Source organism: Alligator sinensis, unplaced genomic scaffold (assembly GCF_000455745.1).
Source record: "Alligator sinensis unplaced genomic scaffold, ASM45574v1 scaffold309_1, whole genome shotgun sequence".
Lineage (NCBI taxonomy): Eukaryota > Metazoa > Chordata > Crocodylia > Alligatoridae > Alligator > Alligator sinensis.
Window position 1 is genome coordinate 1,022,204 of NW_005842080.1, and position 14,693 is coordinate 1,036,896.

Sequence of the window (14,693 nt, forward strand, 5' to 3'; positions counted from 1 at the left end):
AGCAGGAATCTTGACCTTCAGACTGAACCATCAGAAATAGAAAAGCAGCTAAGAATTTTGGGCTATTACAGAAACGTGCATAGAATAACAGCAAACTATTACCTAAGATGAAGATGCAAATCTACAAGACTTGTGTGCTGTCATCCCTGCTTTATGACTCAGAAATGTGGACTACATATGCTAGGCACATTAAGAGACTGAACAGCTTCCACATACAATGCCTGTGTAAGATCCTGAAAATAAAGTGGGAAAACAGAATACTAAACACAGAGGTACTAAAAGCATGCAGGACTGACACTCTTAGAAACCACTATGAAGAAGAGGAGATTGCGATGGATAGGCCACGTCAGGAGAATGGTAGGAGACTATCCCCAAGAACATTATGCATAGCAAGATTCAAGACAGCTCTAGAAGGCAGAGTCGCTCTCTATGGCAGAAGCACAATGTGTGCAAAAATGATATGAAGTCATTCAGCATCAACATAGACAGCTGGAAGGAGTGCATGGAATCCCATCCAGTCTAGAGGGAATATCTGGTACTGGGTGCTGCTCAATATGAAGCAGAGAATAGAAGAGAAGAAGAAAAGAAGAAAGCAACATGCTGTAAACTTGGACTCCAACTCAGACAACATATGGAACTGTGAAACTTGTAACAAGCTGTGTTGCTCTTGAATTGGGCTTGTCAGCCACAAATAGGTTCATCAGGCATCTGACTAGACCTGTAGGCTAAGTACAGACAGTCAAAAATCCTGAGGCTGAATCAATTTAATCTTCACAGGTTAGTCTAAACTGCGTAGATTGAATCAATAAGCAAGTAAACAGATATTCTCTTTTGATTCCAGAAATGCAGCCACATACCTGCAGTGGCCCAGACCAGAAGCCTGGGGGGGTGCTAGAGCACATCTCCCTGCTTGGCAGGAAGCAGACAGCCTGGGCCAAGGCTAGCTCACCAACCCTATGGGGGGAAAGGGGGATTGTGGAGGAGGTGCAAGGCACCCTGGGATGCTGGGGGACAGAGTTAACTGGAATCTGGAAGGGTTCTGGGACAACAGTTCAATAAACCAATTTAAACTAAATCAGTTCAATCTGATACTACATCCATCCAGGTTCATCTTTAACCAGTTTTGGACATTTTGAAAGCAGTTCAGGTGCACTGAACTTCTGTTGTGTTACAGATTTGAACCAGTTTCCAATTACTTATACCGGTTTATGTGCAACTTCTGTCCCTAGTGCTTACATGTACACCATGTATATAGGCAACTGTCGGCTCTCTGGAACAAGTTAAACAAATCTTTTAACTTAATATAAAAGATTCTCATTCCTGGAAAGAGACAAGTTGGGGGGAAGGGAGAGAGAAGAGGAGAAACGAATACATTTGTCAATTTAATGGTACTGCCAAGCACCATGCAAATTTTATAAAGTGTGAATATAGTTGATGTTGCAAGAGCAGCCCCTAAAACTGCTGAGGGTGGGAAGAGTTTAAGGCATTTTAAAACATCACTATTAAAACATTATGAACTAACTACTGAACATGTATGTTGATCCATAAGATGTGAAGACTCTAGCCTTACTGCTCTATGAACTTTTACAGAAACCCTGCTTTTTTTTCCCAGGCTGACATAGCATAGAACTTATCTTTTCTTTCGACACTACATAAAGTACAATCTCTATGTGGTTATTACATACATCTTTGTCCTATCAGAACCTTGGCAATTTTTATGTTCAGAAACATTTTTCCCTTCACCTGACTTCACTTTCTGACTCAGCAAGCAAGATCCGAGATTTTGTTTTGTGCGGGATTTATTTTGGGTAGAATAGATGAAGTATTGGGTGCAGCTGAGGCCAGATTCTAAAGGCCCAAAATCAAAATGCAAAGACCTCAAAATTTGGCTGCCAACTGACCAGGGAGGTGCTTACAACCTACAAAAACCAAGGACCTGACTTGAGAGTTCTTTAGCACCAACAGCTCTTCCCTCTGCACATACCTAGATCTGCATGGTTGAGCAATGAGGTTCCTAGCTTCCACTTGGGCCTGAAGGACTAGATTAAGCTACTTCTAAAGCCCCCAAAAAGCACAATCCAGGTATGTTCAGAACATGCTGGACAAACACCAAGAAGTTAAACAGCTATACCCACTGTTGTTCAAAAATGAATGAGATGATCCTCCATCAACCGTTTTGTATGTGCTGCTTCACAGCAAATAAATGCAAGACAATGTCATAAAAACAGCACACAAAAGGTCAACCATGAAAGAGGAAAGTCAATTTCCATGCATTATTTTCCAGTGTTCTCTTGGCAGAGACAAAAAGAGAAAATAGAATGCAGCAACTCTCTAGACACAGATATCAATTACAGAGGGAAGAGTAAGAAAGAAGTTTTTTTTTTTCCAATAATCTGATTCCAATTTACCATAAGGTGTTTAAAGGTTATGTTCAAGGGAGTTTCAGGTGGGCTTTGACTCCTGTGTTTATAATCCACATGGATCCAGCATAAAGCAAGTTTGTTCCGCACGGAAATGGAAGACACTTGCTTCATTAGGTCCATATTTGGACCATAATCAGGGTCAGTCCATTGAAATCCTTTGAACATGGCTTTTAGAATAATTAATGGTAAAGGCTTAGAATCAAACCTATCTATCTAAATAGGCACCCCAGACATATTTGTAGGGATCTACCTAATTCACGGGGGCTACCCCCTGATTTCAGGGGCATAATACAGACCCAGGCAGCCATTTCTCAGGCAGAGTGCAGTGCCACCCCCCTCTGTTTGACAAGAACCACAAACTAATTCCCCAAATTTACATTTGGCTCCTAAGCCAAAACACCTTAAAACTGTATTTAGATAAGCAGATAAATAGCAACAGACCAAGCCACTGAAGAAACAAAAAACTGAATGTATAATACAACATAAAATAAAGCAAGCAATGTTTTCCAAAGATCAGTAGAGGGTGCCATTGTGTTTACTGAAATATACATTATGTACAAGGTATAAGAGAACCTGATTAGTAAGAGTTGCTAAACAGGTAGATGTGTTGCAAAGAACTCTTTTGTTCTTCTGATGCATTAGGAAATTAGGGGTATACCAGAGGTGAACACTTCTCCTGTGGAAACAGTCTCGACAAAGACAAAATATGCAACGTGTGTATATATACTAAAGCAGTCTGAATGCTAAGCAACATAACTTCATAACTTTTTCAGCAATGTGATTAACATCCATTACTGTTTAGGCTTAATTTTCAATTCACACACAAAACTACACTAAAAGATTGTTTGATTTTTATCTTTATACTCAAGAAATGCCAGAATTAAGGTTTCCTGACTATTTTGATTTGCCCCCTTGTTCACAAGCATCGTGACAGTTTAAATCTAGCACTGCATCCTAGTTTTCCCCAGCAAGACTGCTGCCTCCTTCAGTGTGTAGAACAGACAGCATACACAGACAAGCAATTCAATAGCTTGTATTTTCCTCATTGTTGCATGCCTTATTTATTACACACAATTCAAATGTGGCTTTGAAAATGTAATGATAAATTTATCCCCGAGTTCTTCTGTGGTGCTTATTATGGTACTACAAGATCACTAAAGTTTTTTTTAATCTACCTCCACATCAGCTTTTTTTTTTTTTATTAAAAGCATTTCTAAAAAGTAATATTCAAAATCAAAACTGAAGTTATGGCAATATACACCAAAGCCTAAACTTACAATAATTAAAATAATTTAAAATAAGATATACATAATAGTTTGCTCCTACTGAAAGATTAAAGGAAGTCAAAGCATGGAACAGGGTTGGGGGGGGGGGGGGGGGGGAATCACTAGCTGTGCACCTGGAAGCATAAGTGCTTGATGTGCAAAACCAACCTTTTTCTGGTACCAAGAGCTTTGTTTGCCAATGCAGAGAGTATTTTTCTTCATTTAAGCTTATTTACCCACTTCAGTTCAATGATTAGATCATTTAAAGCTGAAAAAGACTAGAAACAGAAAAAGGAAAAAAGCTTGTTTTTCCTCTTCCAATATAAGAGTAAAGATTCAGCATGAAAGAATAAGGCTTACTGGTTCAAGATTTTAGAACACTAACTTATTGATAATGTTTCATTAACAAATAAACACATCACTTTGAAATGTGCTAGACAAATTTTTGTACATCAAAATTGTTTTTATTAATTAATATTTTGTCTTTTTAATTTAATTTTTTAAATTCAATTTCCATCCAAATAGAGCTTGACAAATAAACAAGAAGTTGGTAATCTAGAAAACGATGCAGTCATATGCTCCACCATAATAAAAAGTTAAACTTTAAAAAGGTGAATAGCTATTTAGAGATAGCGTATTCCCCAGATTAGCCAGAAGTAGTACCAGTCAAGAAGAATACGACTCTAAACAAATTAAAACTGAAAAAGAAAGCAAGATTAAGAATATTTAAAACATTTCCTGTTTGATGATAAATCCCTGATTTTAAATTGTGACCTGTCAGTTACTTTAATTTCAATATTCCCTCCCCCACCCACAAAAGTCTGTTTTCTGAACAACAGTTATTTCTAAAGCACCCTTGTTAGGTACAATCCACTACAGATGGAGAGCTGAGGTACAGAAATCAAGGAGAATTTTGGGTGGCCAATATGAGATACCTATGAGCCAATTTTTCAGAACATTTGGCAATATGGACTTCCATATCCATTCCAAACACAGCTCCCAGTGACTTCAGCTGCAGCCGTCAGCACTTTGATACCTTTACACGCCAGTTTCAAAGTCAGGCACCCAGAACACAAGACACAACAACAACTAACTCCCTGTGAAACGCCTGGATTAAGCAATCAAACAGGTACTCCACAGCACAGGCAAGGATAGAATCCAAATCTCCCATAACTGCCATAGTCATAAATCATCCTCTCCTTTCATGTAACCCCTACTATGTTGAAAGCTGTGTGCATTTAACTTGCATAACAAAGAAGGGAGGCACTTCTGAGCACCTGACTTTGCAACACTCAATATTTTAATTAGGTTTTTAAAAAGAAAATTGAAGATGATCTGTCGTGAGGCATGGCTGATACTCATATAGTTCAACAGGGTTGGAACACAGATTGACTGCACAGATCCAAGATTAATGGTAGCCACAATATAGTTTGGACTCCCCTATGTGAACCAGCACTGAGGGCAGCAAGACACTTTGCCAGAAGGTTTCACAAACATGAGCCGACATCTGAGGACAGGATTTTATTCTGTTTGGAATAAAATAGAAAGGACTGTTCCGTAGAGCTCAACCTTCTGCCATTTTTAACCTTCCTAAGCCCGATTCCTTCTGTCCTCATTCCCTTTGTACTGTCTCCTTACCACATTCCTCAGTCCTTGCCTCCCATACACAAACCTTGGTTTTTCATTTTAGTCCAAGTGTCCTCCAGCTAAAGAATCAGTTTTCCACCTACTCCATTTTCCTTGCCTAGCAGTCCCACTATTGTTATCTCCTCTGATTCCCCTTTCTCCAAGCTCCTTATTCCAAAACCCCACTAGTTGCTCTCCAAATCCTTCCCAGTCAATCCTAGTTTCCTTCCACCAATGCATCTCAATTAACCCATGGGCCACATAGGGAGTTTTGGTGAGCTGACATGGGCCAGGTCAGCTCACCAAAACTCCTGAAGTGGTTCTGCTCCGCACGCAGCCAGGCAGCTGGGAGCAGCATTCAGAAGTAGGGCGGGCAGGCAGGGCCAGGGCTGGGATCATGGTTTTTGACAGCATGGGGCCAGGCTGTGATCTGCTGCCCACACACCCCTGAGGTGGGCACCGGTTCTGCAGGCAGGGGCATGTGGGGGAACAGATCATGGCTCTGCTACAGCCCCGCACTGTCACTGCCCAGTAATCCCAGGGTCTCCCTGAAGATGAGCCATGACCCATGTAGGCATGTGCACATCCAGACAGACAGGATGAGGCCATGGGGGGGAGGAGAACTGTGTCCAGAGGACAGGTTCAGGATCTTGGGGTGGTGAGAGCACAAGGCTGGGGCCTGGGGCAGACCTGCAATCCACTCAACACATGCCCCAGCCCACGGAACCTGTGCCCATCGCTGGGATGTGCAGGAAGTAGATCCCAGCTCTGCCCCAGCTCCACAGTCACCGCCCCGCAATCCCAGCCTCACCTGCCCATTCTGCTCCTGAACGCCAGTCCCAGCCCATCACAGCCCCATCTCATCCTCCCAGCCACATGCCCTGCCCACACAGGTGTCACCCCCAGCAGTGGGTGAAGAGCAGATAAGCCAGGGTGACTGGAATGTGTGGCTGAGTCTAGTGGCAAAGGCAGCTGGGAGGAGCCGCCACTGCCGCCACCAGGGCTGCCAGGAAGTGAGTCCAGGGCTGCGCCACCCCAGGCTCACTGCTCGCCTCGGGGCAGCAGGACCAGCCACATGCGCCACAGCCTGGACTGCCCGTCACATCTGGGCCGGATGGGACAAAAAGATCCACCATGGACTGGACAAAATCCCTCGGTGGGCCAGATCTGACCCACAGACCATATTTTGCCCATGCCTGGTTTGGAGCTTGATCAAATTTTAATCACAGAAACAGAAATGCATGTTCCAAACATACAATGACACTGGTAGCAAATGTAATGTCCCTGATCACCAGGAGCTCACCAGAATTTCAACGTTAGCATCTTGTTACATGGTAATTTTGGGTGGCTGCTGGAGCTCTTAACCCCTGGATTGTCCGCACATTAACACCTGAAACTGGTTTTAAGCCAGGGGTAGGCAAAATATGGCCTACAGGATGAATCCAGCCCACCAAGGCCATTCTACCTGGCCCGCGGGACCCCTAAAAAAATTTAGAAAATTAATATTCATCTGTCCCAGCTGTCTGTCAAAGATGGCAGCTGCCAAGGGTAGTAGGATCCAGGGGAAGCCTCATCAGGCTCCTGCAATAGCAGGGGCTTCTTGCCTGGAACCGTGGGACTGTTCACGTGCCTCCCTGCCCCGAGCAGGAAATTCAGGTCGGGGGGGGCAGGCAGGAAGGTGGGGAAAAGTGGCAGCAGGGGCAGGGGCAGTGGAAGCAAGTGGGTGTGCAGGAGCATAGGGCCCATGCCAGTGTCCCAGGGCTAGCCCTGGCAGGGCTCAGACCAGGGTGGCAGAAGAGTGGGGTGTGGGCTGACAGGGGTCTATGGAGCTGGGCTGCACTGTGCCAGCGGGGAGAGAGGGGAGCTGGCCCAGCTCCACAGAGCCCCAGTCAGTTGGGACCCTGTGCTCCTGCCACCTGTTCTGGGCCCTGCCAGTGCTGGCCCCAGGGCACCAGTGTGGGTCCTGCACTCCCGCCCAGCTGCTGCGTGCCCATTTGCTCCCAGCCCTGCCTGTCCCAGACCCACGGCACAGGCAGGGATGACCATGAGCAGCCCAGACCCCGTGAGCCGCACACTTGCCCATCTGGGCTAAGCAGCAGCAGTGGCGGGGAGCAAGCTGCTGCTCAGCATGGAGGGGGGGAGTGGGGGAAGCAGCTCCTCCTCCTCCTGCCCCTGGCACTCCCTGCAGCAGCTGCCCAGAGCCCGTGCAGGGTTTTCCTGCCTCTCCACCACGTCCCTGCCACCCATGGGGCAGCAGTGGCAATGGAGAGCGGACACAAGTGGCCCTGCGTGGGCTCCAAGTGGCTGCCACAGGGAGCGCTAGCAGTGGGAGGGGGAGCAGCTGCTTTTCCCCTGCCCCAGCAGCAGTTCGTGCCTCACTGCCGCTCAGCCCGTCAGGCAATCATGGAGCCACCACAGGGCCCAGGCTGGCAGCGGCGGTGACAAACAAACTGCAGCTGAGGGTGGGGGGAAAAGCGCCCCCACCTCCCACCACCGCTGGGCAGTCTGCCAAAGCCTGCTCCACGCTAGGCTCCACTGCAGCGCCTTTACCACCAGCTCTGTGCTACCCAAAGCAAAAGCAGTGGCTGTGTGGAGCAGCCACACTGGGCAGCACAGAGCTGGTGGCAAAGGAGTCGCAGTGGAGCCTAGTACAGTGTGGGCTCCCCCAGCAAACACTGCCCAGCGGCAGCCAAGGGGGAGGGAGGGGGTGGCGCTTTCATTCACCCCAGCAGCAGTTCATGCCCTGCTGCCACTCAGGCTGACAGGTGAGCCTGGAGCTGGTGTGGGGCCCAGGCTGGCAGTGGTGGCAAGGAACAAACTGCAGCTGAGTGCAAGGGAAAAGTGGCCCCTCTCCCTCCTGCCACCAGCGCTCCATGCAGCATCTGTTTGGAGCCCACACAGGGCTGCCTGTGCCAGCTCTCCGTTGCCACTGGGGATGTGGCAAAGAAGCACGATAGCCCTGAGTGGGCTCTGGGCAGCTGCCGCAGTTAGTGCTGGCAGTGGGAGCGGGAGCAGCTGCTTTTCCCCCATGCTGAGCAGCAGCTTTTTCCCTGCCGCCGGCACTGCTCAGCCCAGATGCAGGACACATAGGGTCGGGGCTGCTCACTGTCATCCCCGCCTGTACTGCGGGGCTGGTGAAGGTGCGGCTGGGAGCGAGCAGGCATGCGGCAGCTGGATGGGAGCCATGGCTTCTGCCACCGGTAGTTACATGTGGACGGCAGGGCAGACCTGAGAGGGAGGCAGCTGGCTCCTGCCCCACTCCTGCCACCATGGCTGAGCCTGGTAAGGTGCTGCCCGTGCACTGGGGCCTGCGCCAGGCCGAGCACAACCCTCCACCCCCAACTGCGGCTGGGAGCAGGGGGATTTGGGCAGGGAAATGCCTAGGGCGGAGGATGGGGAGGCAGCTCTGCTGCTTGCTCCTAGGAAAGGCATCAGAGCCCCTTCTTCCCAGGCAGCCCCAACTAGGTCCCCTTGGGCCACCGCCTGCGCAGCCCCCTCCCCTGCAGGGTCTCCCAGTGCCCCAAACACATCCAATCCTCACAACCCCCGCCCCACCCCCCCCCGGTATAAAAGTTTAATTTAAAGATGTAAATTAAATTTAAATCTTTAATTAAACAGTTTACAGGTCTGCAGTATAAAAAGGTTGGGAACCCCTGCCAGTGTGCTCCTACCACCCCACTCTGGGACCCACAGGCCCTGCACTCCTGCATGCCCACTTACTTTCACTATCCCCCCCTCCCCTGCCACCACTTTCCCCACTTTCCTGCCCACTTGCCAGCCGCTCTGCACCCCATGGCTCCCATACCCACACACACATCCCCACAAACCCACCCACCCACAACTCCCCACAAACCCCACGCCCCCTGACACGCAAGCACACCCCACACAATATACAAGACTGCATTCTGAGCTTTTATCCAATCTCTTCTACATATACAGCACAAATCAGATCAAAAATCTCTTTTTAAAATTAAATTAATATATTATTATGGGTTTTAATTTTTAAAAACCCTCTTCCCGAAAGGAGTACTCCCAGGGGCAAGGGTAGCAAAGGTCAGAGGTTAAGGGGGTGGGACTTCCCGCCCCAAGATGGTGACCAGGGGGCAGGGCACCTGGCAAGGGGCAGAACTACCCATGCAGCCCTCAACAGCATGCCACATCTTGGTAAGCAACCCTTCACCCGAAATAACTGCCTGCCCCTTTTTTAAGCACTCACTATGAAGCTCAAAGTTACACCACTCCGGGGCAGAATTCTCTCTGATCTGTGCTATCCACCTTGCATCGCACTAAGATGTGGCCACTCTAGGCTACACCTTAGTGAAAACCTCCCACCCAACCCCCTCCTGCACTGGCCCAAGTCAGGCCCACTGCCCCTTTTGCCACCCTACCCAGCACTCCAGATCCCCACTCACTGCCCCTCCCTTGACACTGCTTACTTGTGGCTACCCATGCTATTTATCCCAGGGAGCAGGCAGGGAAGGGTTAAACTGTCTGCCTGGCCACTGCTGCTCTCTGGACCAGAACAGCAGCAGCCTAGCAAAAAAAGCAGCAGTCAGACAGGTAGCTTAACCCTTCCCTGCCTGCTCCCTTGGGACAGATAGCAGAGGCAGCTGCAAGTAATTAACGTCCCAGGGTGGGGAAGCCCAGTATGGGAGGAGGAGAGGAATTCTTACCTTTCAGTCCTCTAGGCCCCTGCTGTCCTGAAGTGCGACTACTCCAAACTTGAGCTAGCACTACCACAGATCAACATTTGTGCACCTCACAGCATAAAGTACAACAAGGCCCTTAAACTTTTCAACTGGAGCAAAATGTATTTTTTCCATAAGCTGTGTTCTTGGAAGTTTCTAAACCAATTTACCTTAAGGTTTTCAAAAATCTGGATCTTAAACTCATACCTGACATGGAAAATTTCAAAATGGTCACAGTTTGGGAAAGTTGTAACTTAATCCAGGATTACATAAGGAGAAGTGTTATGCGACTGTCACCACTACCAGTCCCAACACAGCCTACTAGTTAATACATACCTAGTACCAGAAAGACACCTACACATACGTTACTATAGCCACAAGTTTTAGCTAAAAGGATTCTGACAGTTAAATCACAAGGAAGGGATATTCCATCTGCTCCCCTCAATCATTACAGTGCTTGCAAGGCAACTGCATGCCTCTTTTGTTACCCAGGTGGTATTCACTTGTTATTTTCTGTATGCTCCATTCTCCTCAACTCACAAAGGAAAGTGACTGTAGTAGTTTTCCATTCTGGCACAATTTTGCTAACTTGCCTATTGTACTGTAGCTACAGGAAGAAAGACAATTAGAGTGCTCTTTTCTGCTAATAGCAAATATAAGGTAAAATGAAGAAAGACTAGCTGAAAGAGGGGAAAGGGTAAAAAGGGACTAATCTGCTAATAACGATGGTAGAAAAATTAGAAATTAAATTGACTTGGCAGCCACTACAGTTGGAAGACATGAGGGGAGAGCACCTGTCCACTAGCCCAAAATGAAACCCTCACATTTCTATACCGAACAGACCTGTTAGTAGAATGCCTGCATTTGGAAGTGCACAGGATGAGCACCTCTGCACCTTTTTTTTTGCCTTGCTTCTAAAAGCACCCTGGCAGGAAAGTGTGGGTAAACCAGTATTAGTGACTGTGCTGCAGTTTCTTAGATCCTCGGTTCTGAACCTTTTTCAGTCAACGTACCCCTTGGTCTCAGAGTGAGACTTTACATATCTCCTTTCAATGGGAAATTAATTTTTTTAGGCCCTTCGACCTGCGTTAGACAATGTATGAAATATCTCTCACATGCCCCCTGATGAGGCTTCATGTACCCCCTGGGGGTACATGTACCCCTGGTTCAGAACCGCTGCCTTAGATGCTCAGTGAAAATTGGTACTTTCATGAAAAACTGATCTAGAGTAGAGAGAAATGGAAAACAAATGCAATTTGCAACATACATATCAAAACTTTGACTTAATGCTATGCATAAGGCTTCAACGGATGCGACATTTGTCCCATTATAGCAGCTGTTTTAGTGCAACAAAAAGCCACGAACTACACGGTCATTTTTTTTGCACTTAAAAAAACCCAAATTTTAAAATCCCAAACAAACTACTGATCTGCCTCAAAAATTTCAGATCCATTAACAAAGTTGATGCTTCAGTTTTAACATATAGAGAGATCCAAGACACTCCCATTATTCTACATTTTCCCTTCCCACTCCTCTAATGGGGGGAGAGAAAGGGAGAACAAGGAGCTGTCAAGGAGCCCTGCAGGCATCAGCTTCCAGGGAGCCATGTCCAGGCTGCCACCTAGCTGAGTCCATAGCTCTCTTTTTGTAGGGCTACAAACTGTAGCCCTACAAAAACAGTGTATCAAGTGTTACACAGACATGTAAAACTTGTTTAGAATATCTTGTTAAAACCTCAATAATTCTTTGTACTACAAGAGAAACCTTTACAGAGAGGAATTTACAAAAACTAGTTCCTTGAAAAGGCACTATTGCTTCACCTCTGTGGCAGATGTTTCATCTTACTTGTTAGACAGAACCTTCAGATAGCCCAGTTATAGTTGAGGCTCTTCAGCTTTGAGAGCAAAATGGAAGAATACTATTAAATACAATGAATTCTAACCCTGGGAGCAGAACAGGTATTTCAGCTTCTATAAGGAATTATCCAGCTTGCCTCCTGTGCTGAGCTAGTTAGCGTAACATTTAAATTAAGAAAAGAAACAGGGAAAAAACCCTAAAAATTCTCCTTTAAAAGGCAATGTTAAAGAGAAGCTATTTTCAACAGCTGGCAGAAATAATCACATAAAAAGGTCTGACAGGAAAAAAACAGCAAGGTGTAACTTGCTGCCTTGCTCATTTGTACTGGCGTGCTGGGCAGGAGCCAAGCTAGTCAGCCCAAGTACACAAACAAGTTAATGATGGCCTGAGGGAGCAGCGCTGGATTTATGCGTCAAAGAAAGTGCTACTTAAGACAATGTTAAGAACTTGCTTGTACTCCAGAGCTCTGTGCTATTATTGTAAAGGTTATTTAATGCACCTAAATTGAATCTGGCTTGTAACAATGTCCTTGCCAGCCTACCCTGAACAGCTCAAACATCAGCCATTGTGTTGTGTGGGGATTGTGTGATACGAGCTAGTAGCAGAACCTTTAAAGGAATAAACCCCACACTCCTTACCTCAGTGAGTGTATCTGGGAGACCGTGTTGCAAACATCATCCTTCATAAGATGAACAGAAATGGACTCTTGACAGGAAGAGCTTGCACACTCAACAACCGGTTGCATCTGGACAAAGATAAAAACAAGTATCATATGAAACAAACAAAAATAAACCCAAAAAAACCCACAAGCCATTTTTCAGATACTATTCAGTATCTATTGCGAAGCAAAGGAACAATGCATTTACTTTCCTACCACGCACGTCAGTACAAATATGCACGATGCTTTCAGAAGGAAGAGTAAAGAAGAAAACATTTCTTGCCAGCAGCATAAGTAGGGTGACCATATGTCCCAGTTTAGTTTACTATAAAGGAACTTAGTATCTTCAGAAAACCAGTTAAGTATACACTCTGAGCTCTAAAACAACCCATCTAGAATAGATCCAAAACCAAGTTTCTCTCCATCCCCTCTCCATGTGGGACACTAAGACTGTCTTGGGTTAGTTGGTTTTTAACAAGAAAGCTACCTTAATATTTAATACTATTGGCTAGCTAGGTTTCCATCCAGGAAGAGCACACATCAACTGCAGATGCTTCCTCAGCCTGATGAAGGGTATTTATACCCAAAAGCTTGTTAAGAAGAATTTTTTCCAACTATGTGAGTTGGTCTAATAAAAGATACCATATTTACCCAAAGAACACAGCTACAACACATACCCCTGCAATACTATTAGCTATGCATTTACAAATTGTTGTATGGATCCTCTCCCTTCCCAGCATACTTCTGATCTCTTTTCCATAATTTTCCAGCACACAATATAGAAACTTTTCATATAAAAAATTAATATTATTTTAATGCAAGTCAATAGCTTTAAATATAATGCTGGCATTAACTGCAGCCAGCCAGTTCTCACAAACTACCGCCATATCTGAAACAATAATCTATGTAGCAATCCTTATAATCTCAATTAGGACAAATCTTTAGAAGTCATAGATGGAAACAGTATTAGCTTAGCCTAGCCCATACCCTGCGAATGCAAGGCCTTTCTATACAGAACTTTGTTTTAAGTTAAGAAATTTCTATATTGAACATGGGAACAGAAGGTTATTGGTATATCAAGATCACTTAATTAGTCCATTCGTTTTGTGTTATTCATCTGAGCTTCAGAGGCCGTTTTACAAAAAAACTATCATCCGAGACAGAAGGCAAGAATGATGTCTCATACGAAATCATTTTCTTTAAACAGTTTAAATGCTTCACTCTAATTTTTCATACTTTACCTTTCAAGTGACCACTTTCTAGGAAAGGAGATGGTAAAGGAAAGAAAGTGTTTGAAAGTTTGTGCAATTTCTAGTCTATTATATTTATTAAATGAAACACCAGTTTCCATGTTAAGATGTTGTAGAACAGGTGATCAAAAGTAAATTCTACCAGTCTACACAATGACACAATATGCATGACTATTGTCCCCATCCATCTTCTCTATTCTTGCAGTATTTCACCACTTTAAATACAAAGAAAACAAACCCTTGTAAACAGATGCACAATCTATCACCTTGTGCTTCTAGTTCATTAAAGCATCAGTTCTCCAGAACAACAGCTATAAACATGGAAGTCACTTATTGAGCCAAGGCACAAACTTAGATGATTCCATTGTTATCAACAGTTTCTGCCCATCCCTCTGCACTGCTCGCTGGCTGGCTGGTTGTAAGGCTAAGGTTCTATTTAAAGTACATTGTCTGTACAGACACTGTGTGACATCTGCAGAGTATCTCTCATGATCCTGGAGTCCCACGTATGGTTTCCTTTCTGGTCCTTAAATTCATGATGCTGACTTATAATAGTGAATAATTAATTAACCAATATATCTGAATAGCCAAGTTCAAAGTATTTTATTCACAATGCTATTGAAAAACATGTTTTAAAGTTTGTGTATTTGGGTAAGTGAATATGTTGCTCTGCAAGGTCATATATACACACATACATATTTGAAATTATTCTGCACCTCTCCTGTGAAAAAAACCCAAAGCAAAGCACATCATATATTGCAAGGGGCAAAATGAAATTACAGCACGATTATCTGAACAACATGTGCAAATGATTTTTAACATCAGCTCTTTTTTTGTTAGCTACTCATACCACAAACTTCAAGTTAAAGAAGTCACAGTTCAGTCGAGACAGACATGTAATGTAACATAATGTAAAATTCTTATTT

At 45.0% G+C, this 14,693-nt stretch overlaps 1 protein-coding gene across 7 annotated transcripts in view; it reads right to left on the minus strand.

Annotated features, from left to right (window-relative positions):
* Positions 1-12,604, minus strand: part of MPP7 (membrane palmitoylated protein 7) — a 236,338-nt gene extending 223,734 nt beyond the window's left edge. For 5 of the 7 annotated variants that reach the window (XM_025204421.1, XM_025204422.1, XM_006023781.3 and 2 more), the window contains exon 1: positions 12,498-12,604. The gene's annotated coding sequence lies outside the window, so the exon portion shown is untranslated. Of the gene's footprint in view, positions 1-3,856; positions 3,967-12,497 lie in introns of all 7 variants that reach the window. The other 2 variants (XM_025204420.1, XM_025204419.1) reach the window with 1 other exon arrangement.
* Between the last annotated feature and the right edge of the window lie 2,089 nt (positions 12,605-14,693).